The following is a 20,220-nucleotide window of genomic DNA, read 5'->3' on the forward strand; positions in this document are numbered from 1 at the left end:
TGACTACCTGTACATGTGTATTCTCTGTGGTGCGTCATGTAAGTGCACAGTACTGGAATGATAATTTGCACTTAGGCAGGGGTCCTCACCTCAACAGTAGCAACTGTGTGTGAGTGTGTGTCACTGTGTCGGTGAATCCTTGAGTGTGTGAATGTGTTACTGTGTCACTGAATACATGTGTGTCAATACCTGAGTGTGTGGGTATAGTTGTGTGTTGGCATCCTGTCATGGGAAAGTGTATTACTGCTTCCCAATGAGGCATCACACTTCCCACTGGCCTCTACCATTGTAATCAGCTAGACTGCTCTCTTACCTCACCACTCCATGTAACTGTACCTGTGATGTCACCCAGTATGGATGTCACGTCTGTAGCCACAGTAGCTTAATACACAGCTATCATGCTCTTGGATCCGTAGACGTGTTTGGAACGTGGGACATGCTCACTGTTATGTAGCAGCTACATGGTGCATGCTGGTATATTCATACATACTTGTGAGTAGTCCACATTGACATATGGGACACTAACTGCAAACACTGACATCCACCGGCACTCTCAATTAGACCTGAAGGAGGAAAGTAGAACATCATGACCAACATGCAGTTACTGTTGTTACACAAGACACATACTGTTAAAAGTACAAAATGCATTGTACACCTGTAGTACATGGTATGTCTGCTGCCTGTCAACAGTACTCAGTAACTGTAAACTGCACTTATCTTCCTAGTCTGTTCACCCTGTGCATCAGACCATATGAGCATGTCCCTACACCGATGGTGTGGATGTCAGGGATGCAGCACAGGCATCATCATATGCACAGGGTGATAATGTTTGCCAGAGGCCTAGGCTGCACCATTGGATGACATCATGTGTGTGGGTTAGGGCCTTTGATCTAATTGGGCGTGTGTGGATGTTATGCATGTGTGTGTTGTGGTGCCCTACATATGTTTCCAGTGTGTGCATGTATGTATGCACACAGTTCTGGCATGTGTTTGGCCTACACAGGGGTATTATTGACAGCTGCAGACTGTACAGGCCAGGTTTTACAGTTCACGGTGTCCGGCCACAGCCATGTGACCTGTGCCTGCCAGGGGTTGCACGGGCACTACCCGACAGAGGTACAGATTGGGTACTGATGACACTTGTCCACTGGAACTGTGTCCCTGTTGGGACAGTCAAGGGCCACTTGCACATGGCCTGCTGTGTTATGGTGTGGACAGCACCAGCTGCACTGCTGCTGCTACCACCACTATGGGAGCGGACATGTGAGATAGCTCGTTCACGTAGACCTGAAACAGGTGATGTAGCAGGCCTACGTCCACGTGCCTGATGCCTCACTCCTACCAGATTTTCCAACACAGACAGCTCACGCTGGCGGATTGTCATGCCATAGTCAAGGACTCCAACCATGACACCCAACCGTCTATCCAAAGATTCAGCAATCTGCTGTTGAGCATTTCCCATTGCCTGGATGTTGTTGTTTACAGAATGGACAACACCCCTCTGAAGCCTCTGATCTTCTCTGTTGTGCCATTCAGCATGTGCCTGTGCCTCCATTACAGCCTGAAACATGTGTCTGGTGACACCAGCTGCTGCGCTCTGTCTTGCAAGGGCATGTTGGCCAGAGGTCCTCCTACAAGCAGCACTGGCCACGTGCCTGTGTGGGGCACCGCCAGTCAGTTGGCTGACACCATGGTGTGCAGGCACAACTTCCATGACCCCCACACTTTCCTGTTCTCAGCTACCACACGCCAACTGTCTTTCCTCTATAGCCACTGGTGATGGGGTATGTGTAGGCATGGGATCTGTGTGCGGGAATGAGGGGGTTATAGGTGGAATGGCAACCAATGGCACAGGTTCAGCCCCTGACAACCCTGCCTGTGCCTCAATCATATGTTCATCATCACTGCTAGAGTCTGTGGAGACACTAACATCAGATGGACCACAGGAGGGCAACGCACCTACATCACCTTTGAGGAGCAGACAAGAACTGTACATTATAATCTATACAATAGACACTGACACACACACAGACGCACACGCTATGGCACCCAACATGCATGTGATATGAAGAAGGTATGCAACATGCATGTGATATGGCAGACGGCATGCAGCGCAGACAATAATAGTGGTAGTTATCATACATCCCTGGGTTGCACACAACAGCATTCATGTGTCATAGCAGAAGGCATGCAAATTACACAATCGTAGTAAGCATACATCCCTGTGTTACACCATGTAGACCAGCACAGGTTAACAGTGCACCTGCCTGATGTGTGGCATATGACCTTGACAATCACATGTAGTATAACGTGATCTGCTGATGTGTGCAATGACATGCATACATGTTTAACCCAATGATGTCCTGTCAAATATACAGTGGGGTAATGGTGTCCCAATGCAGTGTTGTCTGTCCGCCCTACAGATGTACTGCACATTTAGCTGATGTGCATGGCCATTGCAGGGAATCATGAGGTGTCTATATTGCTATACAGTGTGAGTTACAGACACAGTTCATAGCCATGACTGTGTTCAGATACAATACATATATACTGTGGAATGTGACCCATGTCACTGAGGTGTATACACACTAAACTATGATGTGGAATATGTGACACAGGTCACTGAAGGATATACGGATGACACCCCTGCACATCTGCCACCATATTGCTGCTGTCTGGCAACTATGGCCAGACTTGGAGAACACTTCAGTACACCATGTCCGATATGACATCTGTGTACCACACCCACACACACACACACACACACACACACACACACACACACACACACACACACACACACACACAAAGAGCAAGTATGACATTGATGTCTGACACCAGCAAGGGGAATGTACTGTATCAGTGGGCTGATGTGGATACTGTACAGGTGACTGCTGTCATGTCATAACACACTCAAGATGTTCAACACATCCTATGTGGTGGATTGCTGTCATGCCTACACAAAGATGTGCACAAGCCTGTAGGATGTCTAGTGTTCCACATCTGCAATATAACCATTATACAAAGGCCATAGTTGGACCATGTGTAGCCATTGTATAACAGGGTGTACACACAAACACATCACGTCTACTGTGTGTGTTGTTTCATGTCTCTGGCCATTCTCCATGGCCATGTGTGTGCATGTGTTGGCCAAATTATTGTGATGGGCATCTATTTCACATGTCTGTGTTGTCCCATATGACATACACCCATAGATGTCATATGCTCCACTGATGACAGGGTTATGCAGACAAAGGGTGGTATGTTTGGTATGTGGGATATGTTATTCAGGATAGTTAGGCAGTGTTGCAGCCAGGCCACTAGATGTCATGGACATGTCAAGATAGCACATCACATTGTGTGACATTCATAGCAGGGCTATGATTCACACCAGTGAATCCTGTGGGCTGGTCATACTCCAGCTCACTGTGTAGTACTGTTTGTATTCCCCACATGTGTAGTTCTGATCTGTAGTACATGTCCCTACAGTGAACAGCACCTCCACCATTGTATGCACAGCTGTCCACACATCTGGCAATGCCAGTTTGTGAGGATTCATATCGGTGATTCACATAGTTTGCAAGTGTTGCACATGGGTAGCCATTGTAATGCATTGCAGGTCTGACCTGTATATTGTGACAGGACTATACATTATGTGTACATGTGGTAAATGGCCACATGGCAGATAGATCTGTGCATTACGATGCCTGATAAATAATAACAGTCTCACCTGCAATGGGCTGCTGTCACAGCGGAATGCCAGAGGTACCTAAATAAGAGTAACACAGCAGTATGAGCATTATCCACGCCTGTATGATAGCTACAGGATGCAAAGTGCAATTTAACACATACACCAGTGCATTAGACTATACTATGGTGTATGCACATGTGTGCATACACAGAGTAGCATACTATAGTATACGGCATGTGTGTATACATGCCTTGCATATGATATTACATTACATATTGTACAGTGACACATGCGACTATATGGAATATAGTTGTTATAGGTGCAGTAGTGACTTTCCAGGCAACTCCAGGCCCGGTGGTTGAGAGACACCCAACTCCACAATATCAGCTAAGGCTTGTGGATGTTGTTCTGCAGGTGTCCCCAGGTTGGCCGGTAGCTCCCTGGTACATGTGAGTGGGGGCTGGGTTGGTGGTCCACCACCTGTTGCACCTTGTTCCCTGGCGATTGCATTTGCATGCTGTTTCGCCTGTCGAATGAGGTCTGTATAGTGTCTGTGCACCTGCTGGTATGTGCAGTTGTGGCCACCCACATCATTGACCCTCCTGCGAAGTTCCATCCACAGGGCATCCCGCTGCTGTGCATCCTGTGGCACTTGGCTGAACAGGATATCACGATTGTCATGTAGGTATGGGTTGAGGGCCTCATCCTCCAAGCGGGTATAAGGGGGTAGCCTTGCACGTGGCATACCTGGAAGACATAATGATGGAGACAGGTCACAGTAACTCACAGAGACATACAGAACTACAGCTGAACATACATGTGTATTGCATTTATTACAATTAAATAGTTGTCTTTGCAAATCTACATGACACTGACACCACTGACATGTTTGTGTCACACACGTGACACTCAATGGTGAGTAGTTATTATCACCATATATGTGTGTGCGTGTCACATGATTACATTGCTCATACTCCATGTGGATGCTGTCTTGATGTGGGCATGTCTGTTTGTCTGTACTGGTGTTCCTACCTATCAGCACATGGCTGGATGTGTCCACATTAATGCACTCAACCTTGATGCTGTATATATGTCACATATAAAGACTTACACTGCCTTAACAGACATGACCTGTGACCATGCAGACGTGCTCATGGAAGGTTTTACATGTATGTGTTCTGCCATATGCATCTACATAGCACTGTACAGCAATTCAACATCCTGCCATGTATCACCTGTGTTGCACATGTGATACACATGGGACACTGGCTAGCCAGATGGTATTTGCAGGGATGGATATCAACTATAGCATGTACAGTCAAAGTCAACTAGTAGGCTATATGCCCTGGGCTATGTATGAATCTAGGATGAAAGGATACCTGGATGTAGCTGACAGGCGGGTCTCTGGGGCCATGTGGAGCAGTGCCACATAACTGATCCACAGGGTTAATGATACATTTACCATGCTGTCATCACATCATGTCTGAGAGGGGGGCGATGTGCAGCTTTGCTGGACAGGAATGCATAAACTATATAAAGTGTATGGGACAAGGATCTGTCCAGCATGTGGTGATCCTAGTACTAGGAAGGTGGATGTCCATGAAGTATGTGTTTTAGATCAGGATGTATACGTGTAGCATGTCCAACATCACTGGGTTGGACATGGATTTATTCAGGGTATGCATCATGCTACATAGTGAAGATGGGGAATGGGAAGGCTGGTGTAGGCCATATGAACATGGCCAATACCCCTTAAAGGAAATATGTGATCTGATATGGGTCACTTGAGTGCTGTGTATGGCAGGACAATGATCTCTATATTCATGGATGGCACCCTGTCATGATTAGGGTTGCCACATATGACTACCTGACAGGTGTGGTGACGTAGCTATCACAGGAAAGACAACTGCCCAGCTGCATCCCTTTCACACAGTGTCCATTATGTTGACCACTGCCTAGGTGGTAGCTCATGGGTACAGGGTTATTAACATAGGGGTGACAATGCAATATGTAGCTGTCAGATTGTGGCCATATGTCACACACACCTCACCCACAAAGCCCCTTCTGTATGTTGTCCACAAAACTCTGAGTCGGCTATTGCTTCTAGGTCATAGTCATTTGCGTACTTCAATAGGCAGATGCCTTCTGATAGTCTGTGTGGTATGGACTACAATGAGGGGGAATACAATTAATTAATCCTGTCTTACTGTAGCTGGCACTGGTGTGATGTGCATGCATTATTCAGACACCTTCTGTAGTGTTAGTTCTGCCAGCAGTCCCATTGCAAAACACCCCTGTGACATAGGAATGTACATCTAGTATACCAAGTGTATTTGGAACACAGTATGGGTGATGATGTACTATGACCTGGAAAGGTTATGATATGCAGTGTGAAATCAATCTTACTGTCATCTACATCTGTACTGCTGACATCAAATAATTTAATCAAGGTTCATGGCTTTTCAGACCAGACTCAGCAGGGTAGTAGTGCAGCACTTCCCCATTATCAGTGGTGTCTCCCACTTTGTGGGTTGTGATACCTGTTGGTATGCACCATTCAGTGTGTACACAGCCTGACATGAAGCTATGTTTTACATGATGTGTATGTGGAGAGCAACTTGATTTGCCATATGTGTATGATACAACCTGGGATGTGGACAGGTCCCATGCAGCCTGAGTGCAGCTTGTACCTGCATAGTGTTGGGTACAGGGGCTCTGTGGTGCACATGGATATATGATTGTGTACCTGTTGGGGGGGTGGACAGTGTGTTTATGTTATCCAAGACCCTATCTGGATTCCTTATTCATGCTCAGCACTTGTTCAGAACTTGTAAGCACTACGTAAGCTACTAATTACTATAGCACCCAATCTTCCTCATCATCCAGAGGTACACAGGTATTGAACATACTTTTCTCACTTGCTTAGAGTAAAATAGCTGTTGTACTCACTTTCTTCACTTATCTAGGGGAAATTAGTTTTATATTCAGGCATGTCCAAAGGTCAGCTGCCAGTGTTCTCTCCTGTCTATCAGATGAATCTGGACATCTTGAGGCAATGTAGACATTGTCTCATGTACACAGACAACCCTCTCTGCCTACCACCCAACACTACAACCTGTGAGAGATGCACTTATCTAGCCAAACTGCAGGTAAAGCTCTCTCCAACCAAACCTGGCCCTGACAGTCATGTGGAGAAGGTAAACATTCGCACTCCACCACACTCATCACATAGTCTTACTGAATCTACCCCACCATTAACCAAGAAAACTACTCATGTACCAACTCATTAGCTCAATGCTTTCTGGAATTCATAAACACCAATGCCCTGGATCAACATATCCACACACCCAACAGGGGCAACAATATCCTAGACCTAGGCATTACCAACATGAGTGACCGGTTTTCCACACCTGAAGTCAACTCCTTGTTGGTCCGATCTGACCATAAGCTGAACACCCTTGATATCCATATCCCACCCCCACCCCCCCATTAAGGGAACCACAGTATAATATGTCTACAAAGCCAACTTCATGCTTCTTAAGACAGACGTGGTGAACTTCATGACACCCATGCAGATGGACAATACTGTTACAACTGCTGAATCCTACACAAATGCACTCTATAAGCACTTACACAAGTGCATGGATCATGCTATCCTAAACCGAACCAAGACGCTATACTTCTAATTAAGGAAGCCAATCTGGTGGTCCCCTGCCATAAACAAACTGTACAACAGGAGGAAGACACTGTTGCAAAAGAGAGTTCAATCCAATGCATGGAGGAGCTCCCTGGTCAGTCTCAGTAAGAAGGTGAGATCCCTTATAAGATCCTCCAAAGCTAGCTACAGAAACAAAACCGTCACTAATTCCAATGACAACCACAAAGCATTCTATAGCTATGTCAAATATCTCAATGTCAACACCCAGATCTGCTCTGAGTTACAGCACAAAGGCATGAACATTACAGAACCAACTGATATTGGCAACACCCTGGCAGATAGGTTCAGTGCTACCTTTCCCCCCTCTCGCCCCCTAAAAGGCTCATATTAATACAGGAAGAGTGCAGAGTCCCTGTAATCACAACTATGCAGGTAAAAGCTGCACACTCTAAAGCCAATATCACAGCATCCATGGGACCGGACAACATCCCAGGCTGCGTTTTACATGAACTTCAGAACGTACTGGCTCTCCACCTATGCACCATGTTCAATAATAGCCTCGCATCAGGCTTTGTGCCCCCTGAATGGTGCACAGCAACAGTTATCCCACTCCACAAAGGTCATGCCACAATGGACCATGGGACCTATTGCCCTATAGGCCTGATTAGCCTGGTCTGCAAGGCTATGGAGCACATCATCATGGACCTCAGTCACAGAGACATTGGGTACCTCCAAACCTTTGACCCCTCCCAGTTTGGCTTTGTTAAGGGCAGACCATGGCTCCTAAACCTGGTGGACTTCTTAGAGACAGATACCAAGGCATTAGATGAGGGTAAGGAGGTCCACACAGCCTACCTAGATCTCTCAAAGGCTTTCAACACCACTCCCCATTCTGGTATTATCGACATACCCATCTGCCATTAACCCCTACATCATGTGATGGTTTGCAAAGTGGCTTACGGACAGAACCCACACAGTGGGAGTTGCATACCCTAGGTCTGATTGTATATCAGTTACAAGTGGCATCCCCCCAGGGCTCAGTCCTAGGACCTCTCATGTTCGGTATATAACTCTCTGACATACAGGCAAGCACAGAAGGGCTTTGGCTGAAAAGGTATGCAGACGACTGCAAACTAGGGGTCATAATTGTTTCCCCAGCTGATGCAGACACCCTCCGGAAGGGTTGCACTATGACGGATACCTGGTGTCAATATCATGGCCTCAAGCTGAATGCCAAACAGTGCATAGTCATCCCCTTTGGATATAACTAATTACCTGCGGACTACCACATAGGTGCTAGTCCCCTACATGCAGAAAAGGTAATAAGGGATCTGGGAACCCCAGTGGATAGCAATCTCTCCTTCGATACCCATAATGACAAGGTGGTTAGAATATCCTTCTACGTGGCCCCCCTAATCTCTAATGGGTTCACATCCAGAACAAAGGAGGCTATTGTGCCTCTCTACTCATGACTTGTTAGACCCATTAAAGGATACAACACCCCATTTGGGATATACCTTACAAGACAACTGCAACAGTTTGGAAGACCACAACAGTACCAAACCAAGAGGATTATTGACCTCAAACAGATGACCTATGCAGCCCAACCTAAGAAACTCCAGCTGTACTCGGTTGCATACTGCATACTCACAGGTGATCTCTGCTTGACATAAGGCCCATATCCAACCCAGTATTGCTGGATATGCTCTACCTAAACAGAAGCCCCTGAGAGCCACATGCTCTAGGGATATACACCTAACCACAACGATGAATAGGACATGCTGGACGGATAGATTCCTGACCAGGAGACTCCCCACTTTTTTGGAACATGATTCCAATGCACATCAGGCAAGGCCCCTCACTAGCACTCTTCAAGGGAAACCTTGATGGGTGGATGGGCGATAGACATGTACCCTGGGGATCACTGCAGTGGCTTTGCTGGACAGAGGCACAGGGAACTAATGGCTCTGCTGTTCAGAGGCACAGGGAACTAACCTAAGGGGGTGGCGAAAGCCAACACACTCTAGCTAGGCTTATAAATACCCTTGAGCAGACAGTCTAGTACCTACCTTTGCACTTATTACATGTCTTATGTGCATGGATAGTTAACGAGCTCTTCCATTTTACTTTGCTATCATGCTGATAAACTGTAGAGTGACTACAAGTCATATGTATCCTGTTATTGTGTATTGTAAATGCCAATAGACATAACTAATGTTTGCCTAACATAACAGTAATGCTATGTAACTTGTAAGACATGTCTGCCTACAATACTGTACATTACAAAGTTATTGGCACAATATCCCACAATGCAAATCATAATTGTACAGTGGGCCAACCTTCGACAGGTTATTCTCAGTAATACACCCATACATATGCCTACTGTTACAATATATCAACATATACTATCCCCTGTTATAGCACATACTTGTTGGACCAGTCCTGCCACTGACAGCAGCTGGTGAGGAATATTTGTGTTCAAAGCCATTATATAGCATCCCTTGTGGTGTATGCGGTGTTTGCCTTGTGACCTACAGCAGTACACACATAAATACTACAAGCATTACTATGCTCAACAATACATCACTATAAGATAACTGTTTCCACTATATGGATTGCATGCACTTTAAATATTACAGAACAGGCACTACATACACAGACATACTGAGTGTTCTACATACCTTATTAGTAACCCGAGGTGTCGTTGACTGTTAATTCAATCCTTTTCAGTTTGTGTTTCAATCTTCTTTGTAATGTTCTGCTGGTATATACAGATGGTTTGAATGTGTGATAAGCCATCCTTTTCTAGTTAAATATCGGTAACATGTGCTATCCTGACCACCAATTGGTGTTCCAATGTAGTTAATTAGATGCACATCAGCTGTGCAGCTACTCCATTAGCCAGTACCATGGCAACAGTGGTGTATAATGGAGTACTCCACTTGGGCATTATCCGTTTGCTTTACTTTCGAGGAAGACGGCCAGGATGTGTTGTTTGTGATGTATTTCAACAGCTATATTGAGATAGACAGATATATATTAGCTTTGTGACTCTCGGCGATTGTGTGTGATGGCTAGAAGAAGTTGTTCTACATGTGAGTACAGCTGTTATATTTCAGAACATTGCTACTTATGCAGGGTTTGTTTGTACCTGATACATCTGCAGATGTTTCACTCTGGCAAGGATGTTTGGGCAGCTCAAGGCTGTATGGCTATGCATAAACTGTTAGGTGGTTTACAATGTGCTCACCAGACATCCTTGGTTTGGTGTACATGTGTATCATACTGTGCTGTTAATCAGTAATTGGTAACACTTCCCGGTGTACACACAAACCTCTGAAATGGGATAAGTGAAAACAAACCCTGTAACATCAGAAGCTGTTCCATTGTATAACAGCAACTATTTCACATAGGGCCATGTTAGTGTGTCTCTGACAAGGTATTTTAAGGCTTCTGCAAATGTCGTACAGTGAGTGAATGATTTGTGATGTTATTACAGTTTGTATTGTAATTTGTTTGGGTGTGGGGGTGATGTTGGTGGGTGTACATAGCAGATGCAGGTGTGCAGGAACTGCTTTTATACATAATCGATATGTGCGTGAGGGTTCCTTCCCTATTTGAACACCTATCCTTTAGTGGACTAATACTATGGTAATTGCAGGCTGATTCCTTAAGGCACTGTTAATTGGTTCCTGTATAGCATGCAAGTGATGTTAGTCCTTGAATCCTTTTGGCAATACATTGAAATGTAATAAAGTGTTGCTACATGAAAGCTGTGTATTTCTATCATAGGTATTTGCAGTCATTGGAGTTGTGTTGGTGACTGACTCTCTTTGGCTAGGGTTGCCACCTTTTCATATGGCCATAGTGGGACATTTTCGGGACACACATCAGATTTTACAGGCCGACACAAACCCATGGTCAGTACAAGGGATAGGACTTTCCTTTTTTGCCTAAGTATAAGCTTATTCTTGTATCAGTTTAGTTGCTTATCCTGTTTCTTGTAACATGTAGGTATTTTAGATACAGAAAGAACTATTGTATGCAACTATTTCATTACATATGGGACATAATTATGTCCTACAATCGCAAGACATTTGCCATGTTTAATATTTTTGGTCTGGACACAACTACCCAAAGAGGGACTGTCCCTCGCAAAGTGGGACAGGTGTTAACCCTATCATTGACTCATGTCCATAGCACATATTTGTAATAGTGTATAGGCATATACTCTCCATATCCTTTGTTCATAAAGTGTGATTGTGGCAGAATGTGTGATTGCTATGGTCTATGTTATACTCATATATGAATACTTCAACTGCTGTATACGGGATACCTATGGAATCCCGAAACCACACAGTTCCGACACCCACAGTACCGGGCCCAGACTCCCATACCCCACATTACTGACAGCGACAGTAACTCATGAAAGTAACACAAGCATGGAACACACACATGCACACACAGACACACTGCTACCCACCACATCTAAACAAACCATCCTACACTACTTATGAGCAGGTGGGCAAGCGCCCCTACACCTCCTATGTGGGTGTCTATGCCCCTCATACTTTAATATTCTATCTCCTAGATCGCACACACAGACGCACAAAGCAAACCCACACCCACACATTACAGTCCCCCAGGAACACACACCGCACTCAGAACACACACTTACACACACACTACAGCACTCAGAAACACACTTACACACAGTAACCTACCTGAACCGCAACACCAGAAGCACCGACTAAATGTCCCTTAACATTGGAATTTTAAACCTCACGCTTCTGGTGTTTCGGTACTGTGGTCTTTCGGACTTTAAAAGAATTCCCCTGCAGGAAGTGATTGCACAGCTCAAAATAACATTGTAGACAAAAAACAAACAAAAGCCAGCAACTGTGAGCTGTATAACTAATTTAATTAGTTAGTAAAAATATAAAACAACAAGAAATAACAGACCGGTTTCAGCTATGGCATTAACCTAGCCTTCATCAGTGTTGGTTTACAGAAACATCTTGAAGTTCTTATATACATTTACAAATAACTGATCATAGAATTTCATTGGTGAGCTCATGAATATTCATGAATGTTCCAGATCATAAATATTCATTAAGACCAGGCTGGAACAGTCCACCTAATTTCACAATCCATTTTTTCTCTTTTGCATTTAATTTGCTGTGCCATCCAGATTTATTGTATCTGTCACCTACTTTTTTATCAATAATGGTAAAATGAAATGTTGCTGTGGTATGTTTTAGAGTGTGTTTATAAAGGGCATTGCTCATTCTTTTACATTTAACATCACTGAGGTGTTCAGAAATGCGTACTCTGAGGGGTCTAGATGTCTGTCCTATGTAAAATACATGGCAGCTACAGGAAGCCATATATATGATCCAATCTGTGCTGCAATTTGCAAAAACTTGATATCAAATATGGCCCCACAATTACTACTACAAAATTGTTTAGTTTTCAATACATTTACAATGGCTGCAGTGGCCACATGGCATACAGTCAACTATCTTGTCTCCCGAAATCGAAGTTTGGATCATATTATGATTGATAGAATCATATTGATGTTTGTAATGGTTGAAATAAGATCCAAGATTTTTCCCTTTTCTGAATGAGAACCTACAGTTGTCAGATAAATGTTGTGACAAAAAATTGTCAGCTAAGAGAATGTGCCAATGTCGTCTGATGGCATCAATAACTCTGTTGGTATTCCTGCCATATGTGGTAATGAACCATAAAGTGTTATTTTTGTTTTGTGATTTTTGTTTGTATTTGAGAAGGTCCTCTCTATCTAAGTTTGCAGCATAATTGCTTGCTGTGTGTACATAACTCAAGCTATAACCTCTTTCTTGAAACCTATTAGACAAATCTTTGTGAAAGAATTCAAAGGTATGTTTGTCTGAACAAATACGTCTCATCCTAGTGAATTGAGACTTGGGGATATTTTTAGTGATATGGGCTGGATGAAAGCTGAATGCATGGAGTAAGGTGTTATATTCTAGGTATTTTCTGAATACTTCAGTACGAAGAGTATTGGCATCATTCCTGGTGATCAACACATCCAAATATGTGATTTTGTGTGGGTGATGGTTGATGGTAAATTGTAGGCCCCACTTGTTATCATTCAGATACTCCACGATTTCCATCAAATATTCCACATCAGACCTCCACACCATCCAGCAATCATCCAGATATCTACGCCAAATATCAATTTGTCCCAAGTAAATGTTATGTGTAACATCATACATAATTTGTTTTTCTATGAATGCCATATATAGATCTACATATATGGGAGCAAATGATGCACCCATTGCAGTGCCCCATATTTGGAGATAACATTGTTGACCATAAAGGAAAACATTTTTGGTCAGAATGTGTTCAGTCAAACAAATGAGGAAAGTGTTAAAGCCGGGTTTGTCTAGCTCGGATTTTTGTAACCAGTATTCAATGGCATCGAGTCCGGCCCAATGTGGTATATTGGTATATAATGCACAAACATCTAATGTGCATAGCAACCAGTGATCCTCAATTTGCATTTCATTTATAATCCCTAAGAATTATATGGTGTCTTGAATTCTGGATCTTACCCATCTCAATAAAGGTTTTAGATGTTTAGTTAAAAATTCTGATAATGGTTCGGTTAAGGAACCATTGCCTGCCACAACTGGTCGACCCGGGGGATTCTGGGGATCTTTATGAATCTTTGGCAGAAAATAAATATATTGACTGTTTGAATCTGACAGTGTAAGATGATTTTTAGTGTTTTGTGTGATGATGCCATTTTCTACTGCTGAATCCAAAAATACATCAATTTGATGTTTGAACATAGATGATGGATCAAGAGGCATGTTAGTGTAGTAGTCCAGCCTCCATGGGAAATCTCTATTGAGGTGGATGAGTGGATGAGAACACTGAAGACCATGTAGTGCCAAAACCAGTTTCCTCTGTCACGACTCTGTTGGAGGCCAGCATGGGACTAGCTTCTTACATGTCCTCTAAATCTGTGTAAATGTACACCAGGGCCACTGAGAGGGAACAGCCGCTGATTATTTTTGAAGGTCCTAGTGGAATTCCCCAAATTCTTGTTAGAGAAGAGGTTTCTAGTACCCTTATAGAATTTAGGCAGGGCTCTGAGCTCCCTAAGTAGGCCAAAGCTGATGTCAAATTAAAAAAAGAAAACCAAACTTGTTCCTGCCATTGCTAAGGATCCCCAGAAAGAATATCAGGACTTTACCCAGGATTTGTTCAATGCCCTGATGGCCTTGAAACCCCCCTCAGGGATTATCTGTCTCTGCTTTTCCTTGGCCTTCTATTCCAAACAAAAGGACTAGGGAATTTGATTCTTTAGATGATGAGTTGGATTCGGGAGATGAATCCTTGGCCTATTCTTCTCAAATCACTTCACCCTTAGACTGTGGGCAGAGGAAGTGGATTTGTTCAGTCTGATTCTCCCTTTGAGGAGTTGTGTTTTGGGGACGTGGTGGTTTGCATGACTGAGCATTTTAAGCTTGATTACTCCCGGTCCTCTGACATCCAAAAGTGGTATTATGAGCCGTTAAAAATTGAATCTCCTAAACCTTCTTCTCTTCTCCCTGTTCTGGCTGCCTTGCTGGATATGTTTGCAGCTGCTTCTTTGGCTCCTCATTCTCAATCCATGGCACCCAAAAAGCCTGACTGCATTAATAAGGTGCCTGATGCCTTTAAGCACATTTGCATGTGTCCTTTAGACCCTGACATGGTTTCTGCTTCTGCTGACAAGCCATCCAAACTTTTATTTTCTTTCAAACTTCTTCCTTCTAATAAGCTATGGAGAGGCTGTGGATAAATGTACATATTTCTGCAACTCTGGTCTTCAGAGCCATAAATTATCAAACCCATATGACCAGATATGTTCTGGCCCTTTTGTCTCAACTTGTTGGGGGGGGGGGCTTGTCATATCTTCCTTACTCTGAAAGTAAGACTGCTACCCTTTCCTTACTGAGTTTCACTTCACAGTTAGCCTGTCACTCTAGTAAGTGTAGTTATGATGCAGCTGATGCATCTTCTAGAGCTGCTGCTTTGGCTTCGGTTAAGAGGAGGTACTCTTGGCATCATCTCCAGGCCTTATCTGATGATATTAAGGCCAAGTACCTAGATGCCTCTTTAGACAATCAAAATCTGCTGATCCATTTAAGACTCTACAAGACAATGGTAAAATTATGCAAATTTCAGAGAAACTATCCTTCTAAATCCTGCCTTTGTTCATAGGCAATCATGTCAGCCTTCTAAACGAAAAAGGGTTCCTAAGTACATGTTTTTTGATAAAACCACCTAGACTTCAAATTCTCAAAAAAAAATCTTTTCAGGTCCAGTCTCCCTCCATCAGACATATTTTCTCTCCCTCCCATGGCCAGGTTCCCCTGTCTCTCAAGATTTCTCTGTTTCTCTTTGTCTGGCAATAGATGGCATTTGGGTACCTTCCGTTATCCATCACAGTTATTGTATGGTATCAAAATCCCTTCCTTCTTCTTAGGGCTTTCTCAACTTCTGACAGACTTACTTCCTCACTTTTCTGTGTACCTGCAGGATCTATTTGATCCAGGAACCATCAAACCCTTTCCAGACTCCCAGTGAAGATCAAGGTTTTGCTCCAGGATGTTTCTGGTTCCCAAGAAAGAAGAGTCATTGAGACCTATCCTAGACCTGTCCTTCATCAAGAATATTCCTTCCTTCAGGATGCTTTTGCTGCAGACTCTGTTTCCTGTCTTGGTCCACAGGTATTTCTAGTCTCCCTAGATCTAAAGGATGCCTATCTTCATATTCCCATTCACCCTCTCCTTGGAAAGTTTTTACATTTCTCTGTTTCTTCCTCTCATTTTCAGTTCTCTGCTTTGTCCATTGGTCTTTCTATGGCCCCAAGAGTATTCACAAAATGTCTGGCCCTGTCATAGCCTTTTTACCATCAAATCTCAAGAAGTCAGTTCTAACTCCTTTTCAAGATCACTTTTTTTTTGTGTGTGTGTGTGTGTGTGTGTGTGTGGGGAGAGGGGGGGGGGGCACAGAATCCAAACCATCCCAATGTTGGCCTGTCTTCTCTCTCCAAAGATTTTGACTCTGACAGCCTACTTCCAGGATCTGCTTCCCCTTTCCTCTCATTCCTGCAAAGAAATTTCTTAGAGGCTTCAGGCTCATGTTATCTACCATTCTTCTGCTTCACTTTACCAAGCTTTATAATAGGAGGCTTCAGTGGTACCTAAGGATGGCTTGTCTCCAGCATTGTCACCCTCTTGAGCTTCTGGTTCTTATACTGCCCTGTCTCAAACTTGAGCTTCATTGGTGGAGTCAACAGATGTCTTTCCATCCAGGCCTGCCTTTCCAGACATCCTATCCCTACATAAGAGCTGTTTACACACGCTTCTGCTCAGTTGTGATGAGCTTACTCCAACAATCTGAAGATTTGGGGTCTCTGAATTTGGTAATCTCCCACAAGTGATGAATATTGCAAAAGTGATAAAGAAGGGCATATTACAGTTATGTAAGATCTCACCATAACAGTAGATGTCCTTATTTTCACTGTTGTAGTATTCAGTCCCTCCCTGTGGTCCCCTTGTCTCTCTTTTTCTCTTTTGGGAACACTCTTTTGGCTGAGGGCTCTTTCCAACTCCCTTCTGGATGTGCATGTCCTTCTTTATTCTGACATTGCTCTAGTTCTCGTGGGTCACTTCAGCTCTGAGTATTGAGTGTGCATACATCATCTTTATGTCCTATGCCTGAGCGGAGGGCCTATGTCAGACACTGGGAGGATATAAAGGCTTTGACATACTGGTCGGATGTTGGGCTATCCTTTGCAGGAGATCCCACAAGTGATGGATACTGCAACAGTGAAAAGAAGGACATCTACAGTAATGGTAAGACCTTATACAACTGTATTTTTTATCTGGATGTTATGGCACAAGCAGTTGAATGCAGAGATCATCATATAATACAGCTATGATTTTGCAGGACATGTGGCTCAGTGGTGGTTAGGTATTCTCCCCCGCCACTGGTGTGCAGACTGAGAGTGGTATGTATTTATGTGAAGGGGTGTAAGGGATCAGGAGGGGATGGCCCCATTACAAAAAGGAACTGTAAATGGAGTGCAAGCATTTGAGTTATTGTTGTTGATGAGACTTACAATTGATTGGATTTCAACCATTTGTGGTTTTTTTTTTTTGACCAGCTGAATGTGCGATCAATGATCATATACTCTCTTTCTATTTGTCTGTATCTGTCTCTCTCTCTCTTTGTAAATATATACACATGCACTATATATATATATATATATATATATATATATATATATATATATATATATATATATTTGCAGTAATCTGCAACTGAATATAGACAATGCTAGGTTTATCCACAATTGATATGATTTGATCATAAGGGTGAAGCCAGTCACTGGTAAATTCAGCATTAGACACACACACACACACACACACACACACACACACACACACAGTTTACTGCTAGCATGTAATGATGTTATTTAAGAAAAATTCTTATATTTTCTAAATAATGTCATTGTATAAATACACTTCAGTTTTCTTCTGTGGCTCCTGTGTTGAGGGGGACATGTAAATTATGCACTGCACATACATTTGGCATGTATGTGCCAATGATTTTATAGTATATGGTACTTTCTGGTGCTTTTTTATCCAACAGTCAGGAGTGTGTACACTTATTGTACTGTCCTTGTAAGGTTGATGGTATTTTTGTTTTATTTTTATATCTGTTTATATGTTTCTGTGTTGTCTGTGTCATCAGGAATGTACTTTTATTTCATGTATATGGCTGCACAGAGAGGTAGAGCAATGATATTTGCCCACTTCATTTACTTGTACTGTTGCTTCTCTTTAATAAATACATTTAATGCTTGGTTTCATAAGTTTCACAATGTTAAAAGACAGTGATTTAGGTTCAAAGACTGTCAAGAAACACTGACTGCACTATGTGCAGATCATATACTATATTACCGAACCATGGATCAAGGTTAGTGTTAAAATTACTTATTTATTATTTTCACAGTTGTTGACTGGGTTAGTCTGACTGGGCCAGAAACCCTTTTTCAGCAGAGGCCTGAGGAGAAAAGCTCCAGTTAAACAATTACAATAAACAGAATATACAAAGCTGATACACTTCAGCTTGGTTATAAGCAAGTAAAGGTGCAATGGCAGAAAGAAACTATCATATATAGTAAAATAAATTAGGTAAAGAATACTATATACAAATACTAATCAAAAATGTTCTACAGTGTAAGAATACACAAATAAACAAATAAACGTAACCTATGAAAGTGGGAGATTAGTAATACTTTAGCATGTAATAAGAGATAGAGGAAGCTGGTAGATAATCAGTAGGAATTTTAAGTTGGATCATGGCATAAACATGACCATGAGTTAAGCAAGTGGGCTTTTAGCTCTTTTGTGAAGAAATTAGTGTTGGTAATAGAACTGAGCAGAACTGAACAGAATAGAATTGTTCATATCACTTGAGTTCCTGACCAGCGGAGGAAGTTTGTTCCACAATACTGGCATCCTAAGTGTTATAAACAATTGTTTCATCCTAGTCCTGAACTTTTTTGTACACAGTTTAAGATCATTATTATGAAGTGTTATGAGAAGCTACTGAAATTTGTTCTAGTATGTTTTTTTGCTTTCATATTTCACTTTTACTGATTTTATTGATTTTAATGTATTTTATCTGGTTTCCATTTGCATGCTTTTCACTATCTTAGTGATGGATGTCCTCCTGTTGGTACTGCTCATTTTATAACACTCATACTATTTACTTTGTCCACTCAGTGTGCACATTTTGTAATATGAAGGACCATTTATTATGTGTGTGTGTGTGTGTGTGTGTGTGTGTGTGTGTGTGTGTGTGTGTGTGTGTGTGTGTGTGTGTGTGTGTGTGTGTGTGTGTGTGTGTGTGTGTGTGTGTGTGTGTATGTATGTCTGTGCGTGTGTGTCTATCTACATATAATTCTAGACTATGTGTCTATATGTATAAATATATATATATATATATATATATATATATATATATATATATATATATATATACACGTGTGTGTGTGTATGTTTTTCATACTTTCAAACCTCTTGAAAGCAGTCCTTTCAATCTTTAATGAAAGCTGGACTAGCAGTAGCAACACAGGACTTTGGTGTCTTCATGGCAGGTTACACATCCTTCCACCTGACCAGGCAGTTGCAACAGCTTGAGACACAACAGAAGTTTCTCAGAAAAAGAATACAGGGAGTAAGCAACTTGTCCTATGCAAACCTTGTCAAAGCCCTATCTATATTTAGCTTACAAGACATCCTATGATTCCACAGTGATGGATTTGATGCATATGCACAAAATAAATAACATCATAAATACCTATTCTAAGGACCTAGACATCATCTGCAACACACATACGACAAGGAGGGACAGGTATGTGTCTCAAAGATTACACCTTCTCTGGAACAGAGAAGCATGTGAAGCAGATCTCACCTCTAACTCTATTTAAGCATAAGATGAACCAGTGGATGGGAAATGACACATTTACCCCTGGTTTGGCACCTTTGTACCTGATGAAGAGGGGCAGCCTGTGAATGCTTGACATGAGCAAGTCTATATTGTAACAATACAGTTGAGTCGGGTATTGACACGTCAGCAATAGTTTGGTAAATTTGGGGTAAGATTAACTAGGTATAAATTGGCTCTTGGGCAAGTATCCTAGTAACCACCTATGAATTTATGAACACAATTTGAAAACCAGCATACTTTGAGTCCATGTGCATAAAATAAAGCAAAAATGTGGACCAAAGTTGTCCCAGGCATACAAACCAGTGAT

The sequence above is a fragment of the Protopterus annectens genome, chromosome 2.part0 (assembly GCF_019279795.1).
Source record: "Protopterus annectens isolate FY-2018-M chromosome 2.part0, PAN1.0, whole genome shotgun sequence".
Classification (NCBI taxonomy): Eukaryota; Metazoa; Chordata; order Ceratodontiformes; family Protopteridae; genus Protopterus; species Protopterus annectens.